Source organism: Aegilops tauschii, chromosome 1 (assembly GCF_002575655.3).
Source record: "Aegilops tauschii subsp. strangulata cultivar AL8/78 chromosome 1, Aet v6.0, whole genome shotgun sequence".
Lineage (NCBI taxonomy): Eukaryota > Viridiplantae > Streptophyta > Magnoliopsida > Poales > Poaceae > Aegilops > Aegilops tauschii.
Genome location: NC_053035.3, coordinates 285153403 through 285171713, shown reverse-complemented (window position 1 = coordinate 285171713; position 18311 = coordinate 285153403).

The following is an 18311-nucleotide window of genomic DNA, read 5'->3' as shown; positions in this document are numbered from 1 at the left end:
GCTGCAGTCCAGTACTCGCCTAAGTTTGAAAAATCCTACCGAGTGATGAGCAATCCTCCTACTCGGGGGCTTAGCTGTAGTCCAGTACTCACCTAAGTTTGAAAAATCCTACCGAGTGGTGAGCAACCCTCCCACTCGGGGGCTTAGCTGCAGTCCAGTACTCGCCTAAGTTTGAAAAGTCCTACCGCGTGGTGAGCAACCCACCCACTCGGGGGCCTAGCTGCAGTCGAGTACTCGCCTAAGTTTGAAAAATCGTACCGAGTGGTGAGCAACCCTCCTACTCGGGGGCCTAGCTGCAGTCGAGTACTCACCTAAGTTTGAAAAATCCTACCGAGTGGTGAGCAACCCTCCCAATCGGGGGCCTAGCTGCGGTCGAGTACTCGCCTAAGTTTGAAAAATCCTACCGAGTGGTGAGCAACCCTCCCACTCGGGGGCTTAGCTGCAGTCCAGTACTCGCCTAAGTTTGAAAAATCCTACCGAGTGATGAGCAATCCTCCTACTCGGGGGCTTAGCTGCAGTCCAGTACTCACCAAAGTTTGAAAAATCCTACCGAGTGGTGAGCAACCCTCCCACTCGGGGGCTTAGCTGCAGTCCAGTACTCGCCTAAGTTCCAAAAATCCTACCAGGTGAAGAGCAAGCCTCTCACTCGGGGGCTTAGCTGCAGTCCAGTACTCGCCTAAGTTTGAAAAATCCTACCGAGTGGTGAGCAACCCTCCCACTCGGGGGCTTAGCTGCAGTCCAGTACTCGCCTAATTTTGAAAAATCCTACCGAGTGGTGAGCAACCCTCCCACTCGGGGGCTTAGCTGCACTCCAGTACTCACCTAAGTTTGAAAAATCATACTGAGTGATGAGCAAGCCTCTCACTCGGGGGCTTAGCTGCAGTCCAGTGCTCGCCTAAGTTCGAAAAATCCGACCGAGTGGTGAGCAACCCTCCCACTCGGGGGCTTAGTTGTAGTCCAGTACTCGCCTAAGTTTGAAAAATCCTACCGAGTGGTGAGCAGCCCTCCCACTCGGGGGCTTAGCTGCAGTCCAGTACTCGCCTAAGTTCGAAAAATCCTACCGGGTGAAGAGCAAGCCTCTCACTCAGGGGCTTAGCTGCAGTCCAGTACTCGCCTAAGTTTGAAAAGTCCTATCGAGTGATGAGCAAGTCTCTCACTCGGGGGCTTAGCTGCAGTCCAGTACTCGCCTAAGTTTGAAAATTCCTACCGAGTGATGAGCAAGTCTCTCACTCGGGGGCTTAGGTGCAGTCTAGTACTCGCCTAATTTTGAAAAATCGTACCGAGTGGTGAGCAACCCTCCCACTCGGGGGCCTAGCTGCAGTCGAGTACTCGCCTAAGTTTGAAAAATCCTACCGAGTGGTGAGCAACCCTCCCACTCGGGGGCTTAGCTGCAGTCCAGTACTCGCCTAAGTTTGAAAAATCCTACCGAGTGATGAGCAATCCTCCTACTCGGGGGCTTAGCTGTAGTCAAGTACTCACCTAAGTTTGAAAAATCCTACCGAGTGGTGAGCAACCCTCCCACTCGGGGGCTTAGCTGCAGTCCAGTACTCGCCTAAGTTCCAAAAATCCTACCAGGTGAAGAGCAAGCCTCTCACTCGGGGGCTTAGCTGTAGTCCAATACTCGCCTAAGTTTGAAAAATCCTACCGAGTGGTGAGCAACCCTCCCACTCGGGGGCTTAGCTGCAGTCCAGTACTCGCCTAAGTTTGAAAAATCCTACCGAGTGGTGAGCAACCCTCCCACTCGGGGGCTTAGCTGCAGTCCAGTACTCGCCTAAGTTTGAAAAATCATACTGAGTGATGAGCAAGCCTCTCACTCGGGGGCTTAGCTGCAGTCCAGTGCTCGCCTAAGTTCGAAAAATCCTACCGAGTGGTGAGCAACCCTCCCACTCGGGGGCTTAGCTGCACTCCAGTCCTCGCCTAAGTTTGAAAAATCCTACCGAGTGGTGAGCAACCCTCCCACTCGGGGGCTTAGCTGCAGTCCAGTACTCGCCTAAGTTTGAAAAATCATACGGAGTGATGAGCAAGCCTCTCACTCGGGGGCTTAGCTGCAGTCCAGTGCTCGCCTAAGTTCGAAAAATCCTACCGAGTGGTGAGCAACCCTCCCACTCGGGGGCTTAGCTGCACTCCAGTCCTCGCCTAAGTTTGAAAAATCCTACCGAGTGGTGAGCAACCCTCCCACTCGGGGGCTTAGCTGCAGTCCAGTACTCGCCTAAGTTTGAAAAATCCTACCGAGTGGTGAGGAGCCCTCCCACTCGGGGGCTTAGCTGCAGTCTAGTACTCGCCTAAGTTCGAAAAATCCTACCGGGTGAAGAGCAAGCCTCTCACTCGGGGGCTTAGCTGCAGTCCAGTACTCGCCTAAGTTTGAAAAGTCCTACCGCGTGGTGAGCAACCCTCCCACTCGGGGGCCTAGCTGCAGTCCAGTACTCGCCTAATTTTGATAAATCGTACCGAGTGGTGAGCAACCCTCCCACTCGGGGGCCTAGCTGCAGTCGAGTACTCGCCTAAGTTTGAAAAATCCTACCGAGTGGTGAGCAACCCTCCCACTCGGGGGCTTAGTTGCAGTCCAGTACTCGCCTAAGTTCCAAAAATCCTACCAGGTGAAGAGCAAGCCTCTCACTCGGGGGCTTAGCTGCAGTCCAGTACTCGCCTAAGTTTGAAAAATCCTACCGAGTGATGAGCAATCCTCCTACTCGGGGGCTTAGCTGCAGTCCAGTACTCACCTAAGTTTGAAAAATCCTACCGAGTGGTGAGCAACCCTCCCACTCGGGGGCTTAGCTGCAGTCCAGTACTCGCCTAAGTTCCAAAAATCCTACCAGGTGAAGAGCAAGCCTCTCACTCGGGGGCTTAGCTGCAGTCCAGTACTCGCCTAAGTTTGAAAAATCCTACCGAGTGGTGAGCAACCCTCCCACTCGGGGGCTTAGCTGCAGTCCAGTACTCGCCTAAGTTTGAAAAATCCTACCGAGTGGTGAGCAACCCTCCCACTCGGGGGCTTATCTCCAGTCCAGTACTCGCCTAAGTTTGAAAAATCATACTGAGTGGTGAGCAACCCTCCCACTCGGGGGCTTAGCTGCAGTCCAGTGCTCGCCTAAGTTCGAAAAATCCTACCGAGTGGTGAGCAACCCTCCCACTCGGGGGCTTAGCTGCACTCCAGTCCTCGCCTATGTTTGAAAAATCCTACCGAGTGGTGAGCAACCCTCCCACTCGGGGGCTTAGCTACAGTCCAGTACTCGCCTAAGTTTGAAAAATCATACTGAGTGATGAGGAAGCCTCTCACTCGGGGGCTTAGCTGCAGTCCAGTACTCGCCTAAGTTTGAAAAATCCTACCGAGTGGTGAGCAACCCTCCCACTCGGGGGCTTAGCTGCAGTCCAGTACTCGCCTAAGTTTGAAAAATCATACTGAGTGATGAGCAAGCCTCTCACTCGGGGGCTTAGCTGCAGTCCAGTGCTCGCCTAAGTTCGAAAAATCCTACCGAGTGGTGAGCAACCCTCCCACTCGGGGGCTTAGCTGCACTCCAGTCCTCGCCTAAGTTTGAAAAATCCTACCGAGTGGTGAGCAACCCTCCCACTCGGGGGCTTAGCTGCAGTCCAGTACTAGCCTAAGTTTGAAAAATCATACTGAGTGATGAGCAAGCCTCTCACTCGGGGGCTTAGCTGCAGTCCAGTACTCGCCTAAGTTTGAAAAGTCCTACCGAGTGGTGAGCAACCCTCCCACTCGGGGGCCTAGCTGCAGTCGAGTACTCGCCTAAGTTTGAAAATTCCTACCGAGTGATGAGCAAGTCTCTCACTCGGGGGCTTAGCTGCAGTCCAGTACTCGCCTAATTTTGAAAAATCGTACCGAGTGGTGAGCAACCCTCCCACTCGGGGGCCTAGCTGCAGTCGAGTACTCGCCTAAGTTTGAAAAATCCTAACGAGTGGTGAGCAACCCTCCCACTCGGGGGCTTAGCTGCAGTCCAGTACTCGCCTAAGTTTGAAAAATCCTACCGAGTGATGAGCAATCCTCCTACTCGGGGGCTTAGCTGTAGTCCAGTACTCACCTAAGTTTGAAAAATCCTTCCGAGTGGTGAGCAACCCTCCCACTCGGGGGCTTAGCTGCAGTCCAGTACTCGCCTAAGTTTGAAAAATCATACTGAGTGATGAGCAAGCCTCTCACTCGGGGGCTTAGCTGCAGTCCAGTGCTCGCCTAAGTTCGAAAAATCCTACCGAGTGGTGAGCAACCCTCCCACTCGGGGGCTTAGCTGCAGTCCAGTACTCGCCTATGTTTGAATAATCCTACCGAGTGGTGAGCAGCCCTCCCACTCGGGGGCTTAGCTGCAGTCCAGTACTCGCCTAAGTTCGAAAAATCCTACCGGGTGAAGAGCAAGCCTCTCACTCAGGGGCTTAGCTGCAGTCCAGTACTCGCCTAAGTTTGAAAAGTCCTACCGAGTGATGAGCAAGTCTCTCACTCGGGGGCTTAGCTGCAGTCCAGTACTCACCTAAGTTTGAAAATTCCTACCGAGTGATGAGCAAGTCTCTCACTCGGGGGCTTAGCTGCAGTCTAGTACTCGCCTAATTTTGAAAAATCGTACCGAGTGGTGAGCAACCCTCCCACTCGGGGGCCTAGCTGCAGTCGAGTACTCGCCTATGTTTGAAAAATCCTAACGAGTGGTGAGCAACCCTCCCACTCGGGGGCTTAGCTGCAGTCCAGTACTCGCCTAAGTTTGAAAAATCCTACCGAGTGATGAGCAATCCTCCTACTCGGGGGCTTAGCTGTAGTCCAGTACTCACCTAAGTTTGAAAAATCCTACCGAGTGGTGAGCAAACCTCCCACTCGGGGGCTTAGCTGCAGTCCAGTACTCGCCTAAGTTCCAAAAATCCTACCAGGTGAAGAGCAAGCCTCTCACTCGGGGGCTTAGCTGCAGTCCAGTACTCGCCTAAGTTTGAAAAATCCTACCGAGTGGTGAGCAACCCTCCCACTCGGGGGCCTAGCTGCAGTCGAGTACTCGCCTAAGTTTGAAAAATCCTAACGAGTGGTGAGCAACCCTCCCACTCGGGGGCTTAGCTGCAGTCCAGTACTCGCCTAAGTTTGAAAAATCCTACCGAGTGATGAGCAATCCTCCTACTCGGGGGCTTAGCTGTAGTCCAGTACTCACCTAAGTTTGAAAAATCCTACCGAGTGGTGAGCAACCCTCCCACTCGGGGGCTTAGCTGCAGTCCAGTACTCGCCTAAGTTTGAAAAATCATACTGAGTGATGAGCAAGCCTCTCACTCGGGGGCTTAGCTGCAGTCCAGTGCTCGCCTAAGTTCGAAAAATCCTACCGAGTGGTGAGCAACCCTCCCACTCGGGGGCTTAGCTGCAGTCCAGTACTCGCCTATGTTTGAATAATCCTACCGAGTGGTGAGCAGCCCTCCCACTCGGGGGCTTAGCTGCAGTCCAGTACTCGCCTAAGTTCGAAAAATCCTACCGGGTGAAGAGCAAGCCTCTCACTCAGGGGCTTAGCTGCAGTCCAGTACTCGCCTAAGTTTGAAAAGTCCTACCGAGTGATGAGCAAGTCTCTCACTCGGGGGCTTAGCTGCAGTCCAGTACTCACCTAAGTTTGAAAATTCCTACCGAGTGATGAGCAAGTCTCTCACTCGGGGGCTTAGCTGCAGTCTAGTACTCGCCTAATTTTGAAAAATCGTACCGAGTGGTGAGCAACCCTCCCACTCGGGGGCCTAGCTGCAGTCGAGTACTCGCCTATGTTTGAAAAATCCTAACGAGTGGTGAGCAACCCTCCCACTCGGGGGCTTAGCTGCAGTCGAGTACTCGCCTAAGTTTGAAAAATCCTACCGAGTGATGAGCAATCCTCCTACTCGGGGGCTTAGCTGTAGTCCAGTACTCACCTAAGTTTGAAAAATCCTACCGAGTGGTGAGCAAACCTCCCACTCGGGGGCTTAGCTGCAGTCCAGTACTCGCCTAAGTTCCAAAAATCCTACCAGGTGAAGAGCAAGCCTCTCACTCGGGGGCTTAGCTGCAGTCCAGTACTCGCCTAAGTTTGAAAAATCCTACCGAGTGGTGAGCAACCCTCCCACTCGGGGGCCTAGCTGCAGTCGAGTACTCGCCTAAGTTTGAAAAATCCTAACGAGTGGTGAGCAACCCTCCCACTCGGGGGCTTAGCTGCAGTCCAGTACTCGCCTAAGTTTGAAAAATCCTACCGAGTGATGAGCAATCCTCCTACTCGGGGGCTTAGCTGTAGTCCAGTACTCACCTAAGTTTGAAAAATCCTACCGAGTGGTGAGCAACCCTCCCACTCGGGGGCTTAGCTGCAGTCCAGTACTCGCCTAAGTTTGAAAAATCATACTGAGTGATGAGCAAGCCTCTCACTCGGGGGCTTAGCTGCAGTCCAGTGCTCGCCTAAGTTCGAAAAATCCTACCGAGTGGTGAGCAACCCTCCCACTCGGGGGCTTAGCTGCAGTCCAGTACTCGCCTATGTTTGAATAATCCTACCGAGTGGTGAGCAGCCCTCCCACTCGGGGGCTTAGCTGCAGTCCAGTACTCGCCTAAGTTCGAAAAATCCTACCGGGTGAAGAGCAAGCCTCTCACTCAGGGGCTTAGCTGCAGTCCAGTACTCGCCTAAGTTTGAAAAGTCCTACCGAGTGATGAGCAAGTCTCTCACTCGGGGGCTTAGCTGCAGTCCAGTACTCACCTAAGTTTGAAAATTCCTACCGAGTGATGAGCAAGTCTCTCACTCGGGGGCTTAGCTGCAGTCTAGTACTCGCCTAATTTTGAAAAATCGTACCGAGTGGTGAGCAACCCTCCCACTCGGGGGCCTAGCTGCAGTCGAGTACTCGCCTATGTTTGAAAAATCCTAACGAGTGGTGAGCAACCCTCCCACTCGGGGGCTTAGCTGCAGTCCAGTACTCGCCTAAGTTTGAAAAATCCTACCGAGTGATGAGCAATCCTCCTACTCGGGGGCTTAGCTGTAGTCCAGTACTCACCTAAGTTTGAAAAATCCTACCGAGTGGTGAGCAAACCTCCCACTCGGGGGCTTAGCTGCAGTCCAGTACTCGCCTAAGTTCCAAAAGTCCTACCAGGTGAAGAGCAAGCCTCTCACTCGGGGGCTTAGCTGCAGTCCAGTACTCGCCTAAGTTTGAAAAATCCTACCGAGTGGTGAGCAACCCTCCCACTCGGGGGCTTAGCTGCAGTCCAGTACTCGCCTAAGTTTGAAAAATCCTACCGAGTGGTGAGCAACCCTCCCACTCGGGGGCTTAGCTGCAGTCCAGTACTCGCCTAAGTTTGAAAAATCATACTGAGTGATGAGCAAGCCTCTCACTCGGGGGCTTAGCTGCAGTCCAGTGCTCGCCTAAGTTCGAAAAATCCTACCGAGTGGTGAGCAACCCTCCCACTCGGGGGCTTAGCTGCACTCCGGTCCTCGCCTAAGTTTGGAAAATCCTACCGAGTGGTGAGCAACCCTCCCACTCGGGGGCTTAGCTGCAGTCCAGTACTCGCCTAAGTTTGAAAAATCATACCGAGTGATGAGCAAGCCTCTCACTCGGGGGCTTAGCTGCAGTCCAGTACTCGCCTAAGTTTGAAAAGTCCTACCGAGTGGTGAGCAACCCTCCCACTCGGGGGCCTAGCTGCAGTCGAGTACTCGCCTAAGTTTGAAAATTCCTACCGAGTGATGAGCAAGTCTCTCACTCGGGGGCTTAGCTGCAGTCCAGTACTCGCCTAATTTTGAAAAATCGTACCGAGTGGTGAGCAACCCTCCCACTCGGGGGCCTAGCTGCAGTCGAGTACTCGCCTAAGTTTGAAAAATCCTACCGAGTGGTGAGCAACCCTCCCACTCGGGGGCTTAGCTGCAGTCCAGTACTCGCCTAAGTTTGAAAAATCCTAGCGAGTGATGAGCAATCCTCCTACTCGGGGGCTTAGCTACAGTCCAGTACTCGCCTAAGTTTGAAAAGTCCTACCGCGTGGTGAGCAACCCTCCCACTCGGGGGCCTAGCTGCAGTCGAGTACTCGCCTAAGTTTGAAAATTCCTACCGAGTGATGAGCAAGTCTCTCACTCGGGGGCTTAGCTGCAGTCCAGTACTCGCCTAATTTTGATAAATCGTACCGAGTGGTGAGCAACCCTCCCACTCGGGGGCCTAGCTGCAGTCGAGTACTCGCCTAAGTTTGAAAAATCCTACCGAGTGGTGAGCAACCCTCCCACTCGGGGGCTTAGCTGCAGTCGAGTACTCGCCTAAGTTCCAAAAATCCTACCAGGTGAAGAGCTAGCCTCTCACTCGGGGGCTTAGCTGCAGTCCAGTACTCACCTAAGTTTGAAAAATCCTACCGAGTGATGAGCAATCCTCCTACTCGGGGGCTTAGCTGCAGTCCAGTACTCACCTAAGTTTGAAAAATCCTACCGAGTGGTGAGCAACCCTCCCACTCGGGGGCTTAGCTGCAGTCCAGTACTCGCCTAAGTTCCAAAAATCCTACCAGGTGAAGAGAAAGCCTCTCACTCGGGGGCTTAGCTGCAGTCCAGTACTCGCCTAAGTTTGAAAAATCCTACCGAGTGGTGAGCAACCCTCCCACTCGGGGGCTTAGCTGCAGTCCAATACTCGCCTAAGTTTGAAAAATCCTACCGAGTGGTGAGCAACCCTCCCACTCGGGGGCTTAGCTGCAGTCCAGTACTCGCCTAAGTTTGAAAAATCATACTGAGTGATGAGCAAGCCTCTCACTCGGGGGCTTAGCTGCAGTCCAGTACTCGCGTAAGTTTGAAAAGTCCTACCGAGTGGTGAGCAACCCTCCCACTCGGGGGCCTAGCTGCAGTCGAGTACTCGCCTAAGTTTGAAAATTCCTACCGAGTGATGAGCAAGTCTCTCACTCGGGGGCTTAGCTGCAGTCCAGTACTCGCCTAATTTTGAAAAATCGTACCGAGTGGTGAGCAACCCTCCCACTCGGGGGCCTAGCTGCAGTCGAGTACTCGCCTAAGTTTGAAAAATCCTACCGAGTGGTGAGCAACCCTCCCACTCGGGGGCTTAGCTGTAGTCCAGTACTCGCCTAAGTTTGAAAAATCCTACCGAGTGATGAGCAATCCTCCTACTCGGGGACTTAGCTGCAGTCCAGTACTCGCCTAAGTTTGAAAAGTCCTACCGCGTGGTGAGCAACCCTCCCACTCGGGGGCCTAGCTGCAGTCGAGTACTCGCCTAAGTTTGAAAATTCCTACCGAGTGATGAGCAAGTCTCTCACTCGGGGGCTTAGCTGCAGTCCAGTACTCGCCTAATTTTGATAAATCGTACCGAGTGGTGAGCAACCCTCCCACTCGGGGGCCTAGCTGCAGTCGAGTACTCGCCTAAGTTTGAAAAATCCTACCGAGTGGTGAGCAACCCTCCCACTCGGGGGCTTAGCTGCAGTCGAGTACTCGCCTAAGTTCCAAAAATCCTACCAGGTGAAGAGCTAGCCTCTCACTCGGGGGCTTAGCTGCAGTCCAGTACTCGCCTAAGTTTGAAAATCCTACCGAGTGATGAGCAATCCTCCTACTCGGGGGCTTAGCTGCAGTCCAGTACTCACCTAGTTTGAAAAATCCTACCGAGTGGTGAGCAACCCTCCCACTCGGGGGCTTAGCTGCAGTCCAGTACTCGCCTAAGTTCCAAAAATATTACCAGGTGAAGAGCAAGCCTCTCACTCGGGGGCTTAGCTGCAGTCCAGTACTCGCCTAAGTTTGAAAAATCCTACCGAGTGGTGAGCAACCCTCCCACTCGGGGGCTTAGCTGCAGTCCAGTACTCGCCTAAGTTTGAAAAATCCTACCGAGTGGTGAGCAACCCTCCCACTCGGGGGCTTAGCTGCAGTCCAGTACTCGCCTAAGTTTGAAAAATCATACTGAGTGATGAGCAAGCCTCTCACTCGGGGGCTTAGCTGCAGTCCAGTGCTCGCCTAAGTTCGAAAAATCCTACCGAGTGGTGAGCAACCCTCCGACTCGGGGGCTTAGCTGCAGTCCAGTACTCGCCTAAGTTTGAATAATCTTACCGAGTGGTGAGCAGCCCTCCCACTCGGGGGCTTAGCTGCAGTCCAGTACTCGCCTATGTTCGAAAAATCCTACCGGCTGAAGAGCAAGCCTCTCACTCAGGGGCTTAGCTGCAGTCCAGTACTCGCCTAAGTTTGAAAAGTCCTACCGAGTGATGAGCAAGTCTCTCACTCGGGGGCTTAGCTGCAGTCCAGTACTCGCCTAAGTTTGAAAATTCCTACCGAGTGATGAGCAAGTCTCTCACTCGGGGGCTTAGCTGCAGTCTAGTACTCGCCTAATTTTGAAAAATCGTACCGAGAGGTGAGCAACCCTCCCACTCGGGGGCCTAGCTGCAGTCGAGTACTCGCCTAAGTTTGAAAAATCCTAACGAGTGGTGAGCAACCCTCCCACTCGGGGGCATAGCTGCAGTCCAGTACTCGCCTAAGTTCCAAAAACCCTACCAGGTGAAGAGCAAGCCTCTCACTCGGGGGCTTAGCTGCAGTCCAGTACTCGCCTAAGTTTGAAAAATCCTACCGAGTGGTGAGCAACCCTCCCACTCGGGGGCTTAGCTGCAGTCCAGTACTCGCCTAAGTTTGAAAAATCCTACCGAGTGGTGAGCAACCCTCCCACTCGGGGGCTTAGCTGCAGTCCAGTACTCGCCTAAGTTTGAAAAATCATACTGAGTGATGAGCAAGCCTCTCACTCGGGGGCTTAGCTGCAGTCCAGTGCTCGCCTAAGTTCGAAAAATCCTACCGAGTGGTGAGCAACCCTCCCACTCGGGGGCTTAGCTGCAGTCCAGTACTCGCCTAAGTTTGAAAAATCCTACCGAGTGATGAGCAATCCTCGTACTCGGGGGCTTAGCTGCAGTCCAGTACTCGCCTAAGTTTGAAAAGTCCTACCGCGTGGTGAGCAACCCTCCCACTCGGGGGCCTAGCTGCAGTCGAGTACTCGCCTATGTTTGAAAATTCCTACCGAGTGATGAGCAAGTCTCTCACTCGGGGGCTTAGCTGCAGTCCAGTACTCGCCTAATTTTGATAAATCGTACCGAGTGGTGAGCAACCCTCCCACTCGGGGGCCTAGCTGCAGTCGAGTACTCGCCTAAGTTTGAAAAATCCTACCGAGTGGTGAGCAACCCTCCCACTCGGGGGCTTAGCTGCAGTCAAGTACTCGCCTAAGTTCCAAAAATCCTACCAGGTGAAGAGCAAGCCTCTCACTCGGGGGCTTAGCTGCAGTCCAGTACTCGCCTAAGTTTGAAAAATCCTACCGAGTGATGAGCAATCCTCCTACTCGGGGGCTTAGCTGCAGTCCAGTACTCACCTAAGTTTGAAAAATCCTACCGAGTGGTGAGCAACCCTCCCACTCGGGGGCTTAGCTGCAGTCCAGTACTCGCCTAAGTTCCAAAAATCCTACCAGGTGAAGAGCAAGCCTCTCACTCGGGGGCTTAGCTGCAGTCCAGTACTCGCCTAAGTTTGAAAAATCCTACCAAGTGGTGAGTAACCCTCCCACTCGGGGGCTTAGCTGCAGTCCAGTACTCGCCTAAGTTTGAAAAATCCTACCGAGTGGTGAGCAACCCTCGCACTCGGGGGCTTAGCTGCAGTCCAGTACTCGCCTAAGTTTGAAAAATCATACTGAGTGATGAGCAAGCCTCTCACTCGGGGGCTTAGCTGCAGTCCAGTGCTCGCCTAAGTTCGAAAAATCCTACCGAGTGGTGAGCAACCCTCCCACTCGGGGGCTTAGCTGCAGTCCAGTACTCGCCTAAGTTTGAATAATCCTACCGAGTGGTGAGCAGCCCTCCCACTCGGGGGCTTAGCTGCAGTCCAGTACTCGCCTAAGTTCGAAAAATCCTACCGGGTGAAGAGCAAGCCTCTCAGTCAGGGGCTTAGCTGCAGTCCAGTACTCGCCTAAGTTTGAAAAGTCCTACCGAGTGATGAGCAAGTCTCTCACTCGGGGGCTTAGCTGCAGTCCAGTACTCGCCTCAGTTTGAAAATTCCTACCGAGTGATGAGCAAGTCTCTCACTCGGGGGCTTAGCTGCAGTCTAGTACTCGCCTAATTTTGAAAAATCGTACCGAGTGGTGAGCAACCCTCCCACTCGGGGGCCTAGCTGCAGTCGAGTACTCGCCTAAGTTTGAAAAATCCTAACGAGTGGTGAGCAACCCTCCCACTCGGGGGCTTAGCTGCAGTCCAGTACTCACCTAAGTTTGAAAAATCCTACCGAGTGATGAGCAATCCTCCTACTTGGGGGCTTAGCTGTAGTCCAGTACTCACCTAGGTTTGAAAAATCCTACCGAGTGGTGAGCAACCCTCCCACTCGGGGGCTTAGCTGCAGTCCAGTACTCGCCTAAGGTCCAAAAACCCTACCAGGTGAAGAGCAAGCCTCTCACTCGGGGGCTTAGCTGCAGTCCAGTACTCGCCTAAGTTTGAAAAATCCTACCGAGTGGTGAGCAACCCTCCCACTCGGGGGCTTAGCTGCAGTCCAGTACTCGCCTAAGTTTGAAAAATCCTACCGAGTGGTGAGCAACCCTCCCACTCGGGGGCTTAGCTGCAGTCCAGTACTCGCCTAAGTTTGAAAAATCATACTGAGTGATGAGCAAGCCTCTCACTCGGGGGCTTAGCTGCAGTCCAGTGCTCGCCTAAGTTCGAAAAATCCTACCGAGTGGTGAGCAACCCTCCCACTCGGGGGCTTAGCTGCACTCCAGTCCTCGCCTAAGTTTGAAAAATCCTACCGAGTGGTGAGCAACCCTCCCACTCGGGGGCTTAGCTGCAGTCCAGTACTCGCCTAAGTTTGAAAAATCATACTGAGTGATGAGCAAGCCTCTCACTCGGGGGCTTAGCTGCAGTCCAGTACTCGCCTAAGTTTGAAAAGTCCTACCGAGTGGTGAGCAACCCTCCCACTCGGGGGCCTAGCTGCAGTCGAGTACTCGCCTAAGTTTGAAAATTCCTACCGAGTGATGAGCAAGTCTCTCACTCGGGGGCTTAGCTGCAGTCCAGTACTCGCCTAATTTTGAAAAATCGTACCGAGTGGTGAGCAACCCTCCCACTCGGGGGCCTAGCTGCAGTCGAGTACTCGCCTAAGTTTGAAAAATCCTACCGAGTGGTGAGCAACTCTCCCACTCGGGGGCTTAGCTGCAGTCCAGTACTCGCCTAAGTTTGAAAAATCCTACCGAGTGATGAGCAATCCTCCTACTCGGGGGCTTAGCTGTAGTCCAGTACTCACCTAAGTTTGAAAAATCCTACCGAGTGGTGAGCAACCCTCCCACTCGGGGGCTTAGCTGCAGTCCAGTACTCGCCTAAGTTCCAAAAATCCTACCAGGTGAAGAGCAAGCCTCTCACTCGGGGGCTTAGCTGTAGTCCAATACTCGCCTAAGTTTGAAAAATCCTACCGAGTGGTGAGCAACCCTCCCACTCGGGGGCTTAGCTGCAGTCCAGTACTCGCCTAAGTTCCAAAAATCCTACCAGGTGAAGAGCTAGCCTCTCACTTGGGGGCAGTCCAATACTCGCCTAAGTTTGAAAAATCCTACCGAGTGGTGAGCAACCCTCCCACTCGGGGGCTTAGCTGCAGTCCAGTACTCGCCTAAGTTCCAAAAATCCTACCGAGTGATGAGCAACCCTCCCACTCGGGGGCTTAGCTGCAGTCGAGTACTCGCCTAAGTTCCAAAAATCCTACCAGGTGAAGAGCTAGCCTCTCACTCGGGGGCTTAGCTGCAGTCCAGTACTCGCCTAAGTTTGAAAAATCCTACCGAGTGATGAGCAATCCTCCTACTCGGGGGCTTAGCTGCAGTCCAGTACTCACCTAAGTTTGAAAAATCCTACCGAGTGGTGAGCAACCCTCCCACTCGGGGGCTTAGCTGCAGTCCAGTACTCGCCTAAGTTCCAAAAATCCTACCAGGTGAAGAGCAAGCCTCTCACTCGGGGGCTTAGTTGCAGTCCAGTACTCGCCTAAGTTTGAAAAATCCTACCGAGTGGTGAGCAACCCTCCCACTCGGGGGCTTAGCTGCACTCCAGTACTCGCCTATGTTTGAAAAATCCTACCGAGTGGTGAGCAACCCTCCCACTCGGGGGCTTAGCTGCAGTCCAGTACTCGCCTAAGTTTGAAAAATCATACTGAGTGATGAGCAAGCCTCTCACTCGGGGGCTTAGCTGCAGTCCAGTACTCGCCTAAGTTTGAAAAGTCCTACCGAGTGGTGAGAAACCCTCCCACTCGGGGGCCTAGCTGCAGTCGAGTACTCGCCTAAGTTTGAAAATTCCTACCGAGTGATGAGCAAGTCTCTCACTCGGGGGCTTAGCTGCAGTCTAGTACTCGCCTAATTTTGAAAAATCGTACCGAGTGGTGAGCAACCCTCCCACTCGGGGGCCTAGCTGCAGTCGAGTACTCGCCTAAGTTTGAAAAATCCTACCGAGTGGTGAGCAACCCTCCCACTCGGGGGCTTAGCTGCACTCCAGTCCTCGCCTAAGTTTGAAAAATCCTACCGAGTGGTGAGCAACCCTCCCACTCGGGGGCTTAGCTGCAGTCCAGTACTCGCCTAAGTTTGAAAAATCATACTGAGTGATGAGCAAGCCTCTCACTCGGGGGCTTAGCTGCAGTCCAGTACTCGCCTAAGTTTGAAAAGTCCTACCGAGTGGTGAGCAACCCTCCCACTCGGGGGCCTAGCTGCAGTCGAGTACTCGCCTAAGTTTGAAAATTCCTACCGAGTGATGAGCAAGTCTCTCACTCGGGGGCTTAGCTGCAGTCCAGTACTCGCCTAATTTTGAAAAATCGTACCGAGTGGTGAGCAACCCTCCCACTCGGGGGCCTAGCTGCAGTCGAGTACTCGCCTAAGTTTGAAAAATCCTACCGAGTGGTGAGCAACTCTCCCACTCGGGGGCTTAGCTGCAGTCCAGTACTCGCCTAAGTTTGAAAAATCCTACCGAGTGATGAGCAATCCTCCTCCTCGGGGGCTTAGCTGTAGTCCAGTACTCACCTAAGTTTGAAAAATCCTACCGAGTGGTGAGCAACCCTCCCACTCGGGGGCTTAGCTGCAGTCCAGTACTCGCCTAAGTTCCAAAAATCCTACCAGGTGAAGAGCAAGCCTCTCACTCGGGGGCTTAGCTGTAGTCCAATACTCGCCTAAGTTTGAAAAATCCTACCGAGTGGTGAGCAACCCTCCCACTCGGGGGCTTAGCTGCAGTCCAATACTCGCCTAAGTTCCAAAAATCCTACCAGGTGAAGAGCTAGCCTCTCACTCGGGGGCAGTCCAATACTCGCCTAAGTTTGAAAAATCCTACCGAGTGGTGAGCAACCCTCCCACTCGGGGGCTTAGCTGCAGTCCAGTACTCGCCTAAGTTCCAAAAATCCTACCGAGTGATGAGCAACCCTCCCACTCGGGGGCTTAGCTGCAGTCGAGTACTCGCCTAAGTTCCAAAAATCCTACCAGGTGAAGAGCTAGCCTCTCACTCGGGGGCTTAGCTGCAGTCCAGTACTCGCCTAAGTTTGAAAAATCCTACCGAGTGATGAGCAATCCTCCTACTCGGGGGCTTAGCTGCAGTCCAGTACTCACCTAAGTTTGAAAAATCCTACCGAGTGGTGAGCAACCCTCCCACTCGGGGGCTTAGCTGCAGTCCAGTACTCGCCTAAGTTCCAAAAATCATACCAGGTGAAGAGCAAGCCTCTCACTCGGGGGCTTAGTTGCAGTCCAGTACTCGCCTAAGTTTGAAAAATCCTACCGAGTGGTGAGCAACCCTCCCACTCGGGGGCTTAGCTGCACTCCAGTACTCGCCTATGTTTGAAAAATCCTACCGAGTGGTGAGCAACCCTCCCACTCGGGGGCTTAGCTGCAGTCCAGTACTCGCCTAAGTTTGAAAAATCATACTGAGTGATGAGCAAGCCTCTCACTCGGGGGCTTAGCTGCAGTCCAGTACTCGCCTAAGTTTGAAAAGTCCTACCGAGTGGTGAGCAACCCTCCCACTCGGGGGCCTAGCTGCAGTCGAGTACTCGCCTAAGTTTGAAAATTCCTACCGAGTGATGAGCAAGTCTCTCACTCGGGGGCTTAGCTGCAGTCTAGTACTCGCCTAATTTTGAAAAATCGTACCGAGTGGTGAGCAACCCTCCCACTCGGGGGCCTAGCTGCAGTCGAGTACTCGCCTAAGTTTGAAAAATCCTACCGAGTGGTGAGCAACCCTCCCACTCGGGGGCTTAGCTGCAGTCCAGTACTCGCCTAAGTTTGAAAAATCCTACCGAGTGATGAGCAATCCTCCTACTCGGGGGCTTAGCTACAGTCCAGTACTCGCCTAAGTTTGAAAAGTCCTACCGCGTGGTGAGCAACCCTCCCACTCGGGGGCCTAGCTGCAGTCGAGTACTCGCCTAAGTTTGAAAATTCCTACCGAGTGATGAGCAAGTCTCTCACTCGGGGGCTTAGCTGCAGTCCAGTACTCGCCTAATTTTGATAAATCGTACCGAGTGGTGAGCAACCCTCCCACTCGGGGGCCTAGCTGCAGTCGAGTACTCGCCTAAGTTTGAAAAATCCTACCGAGTGGTGAGCAACCCTCCCACTCGGGGGCCTAGCTGCAGTCGAGTACTCGCCTAAGTTTGAAAAATCATACCAGGTGAAGAGCAAGCCTCTCACTCGGGGGCTTAGCTGCAGTCCAGTACTCGCCTAAGTTTGAAAAATCCTACCGAGTGGTGAGCAACCCTCCCACTCGGGGGCTTAGCTGCAGTCCAGTACTCGCCTAAGTTTGAAAAATCCTACCGAGTGGTGAGCAACCCTCCCACTCGGGGGCTTAGCTGCAGTCCAGTACTCGCCTAAGTTTGAAAAATCATACTGAGTGATGAGCAAGCCTCTCACTACGGGGCTTAGCTGCAGTCCAGTGCTCGCCTAAGTTCGAAAAATCCTACCGAGTGGTGAGCAACCCTCCCACTCGGGGGCTTAGCTGCACTCCAGTCCTCGCCTAAGTTTGAAAAATCCTACCGAGTGGTGAGCAACCCTCCCACTCGGGGGCTTAGCTGCAGTCCAGTACTCGCCTAAGTTTGAAAAATCATACTGAGTGATGAGCAAGCCTCTCACTCGGGGGCTTAGCTGCAGTCCAGTGCTCGCCTAAGTTCGAAAAATCCTACCGAGTGGTGAGCAACCCTCCCACTCGGGGGCTTAGCTGCAGTCCAGTACTCGCCTAAGTTTGAATAATCCTACCGAGTGGTGAGCAGCCCTCCCACTCGGGGGCTTAGCTGCAGTCCAGTACTCGCCTAAGTTCGAAAAATCCTACCGGGTGAAGAGCAAGCCTCTCACTCAGGGGCTTAGCTGCAGTCCAGTACTCGCCTAAGTTTGAAAAGTCCTACCGAGTGATGAGCAAGTCTCTCACTCGGGGGCTTAGCTGCAGTCCAGTACTCGCCTAAGTTTGAAAATTCCTACCGAGTGATGAGCAAGTCTCTCACTCGGGGGCTTAGCTGCAGTCTAGTACTCGCCTAATTTTGAAAAATCGTACCGAGTGGTGAGCAACCCTCCCACTCGGGGGCCTAGCTGCAGTCGAGTACTCGCCTAAGTTTGAAAAATCCTAACGAGTGGTGAGCAACCCTCCCACTCGGGGGCTTAGCTGCAGTCCAGTACTCACCTAAGTTTGTAAAATCCTACCGAGTGATGAGCAATCCTTCTACTCGGGGGCTTAGCTGTAGTCCAGTACTCACCTAGGTTTGAAAAATCCTACCGAGTGGTGAGCAACCCTCCCACTCGGGGGCTTAGCTGCAGTCCAGTACTCGCCTAAGGTCCAAAAACCCTACAAGGTGAAGAGCAAGCCTCTCACTCGGGGGCTTAGCTGCAGTCCAGTACTCGCCTAAGTTTGAAAAATCCTACCGAGTGGTGAGCAACCCTCCCACTCGGGGGCTTAGCTGCAGTCCAGTACTCGCCTAAGTTTGAAAAATCCTACCGAGTGGTGAGCAACCCTCCCACTCGGGGGCTTAGCTGCAGTGCAGTACTCGCCTAAGTTTGAAAAATCATACTGAGTGATGAGCAAGCCTCTCACTCGGGGGCTTAGCTGCAGTCCAGTGCTCGCCTAAGTTCGAAAAATCCTACCGAGTGGTGAGCAACCCTCCCACTCGGGGGCTTAGCTGCACTCCAGTCCTCGCCTAAGTTTGAAAAATCCTACCGAGTGGTGAGCAACCCTCCCACTCGGGGGCTTAGCTGCAGTCCAGTACTCGCCTAAGTTTGAATAATCCTACCGAGTGGTGAGCAGCCCTCCCACTCGGGGGCTTAGCTGCAGTCCAGTACTCGCCTAAGTTCGAAAAATCCTACCGGGTGAAGAGCAAGCCTCTCACTCAGGGGCTTAGCTGCAGTCCAGTACTCGCCTAAGTTTGAAAAGTCCTACCGAGTGATGAGCAAGTCTCTCACTCGGGGGCTTAGCTGCA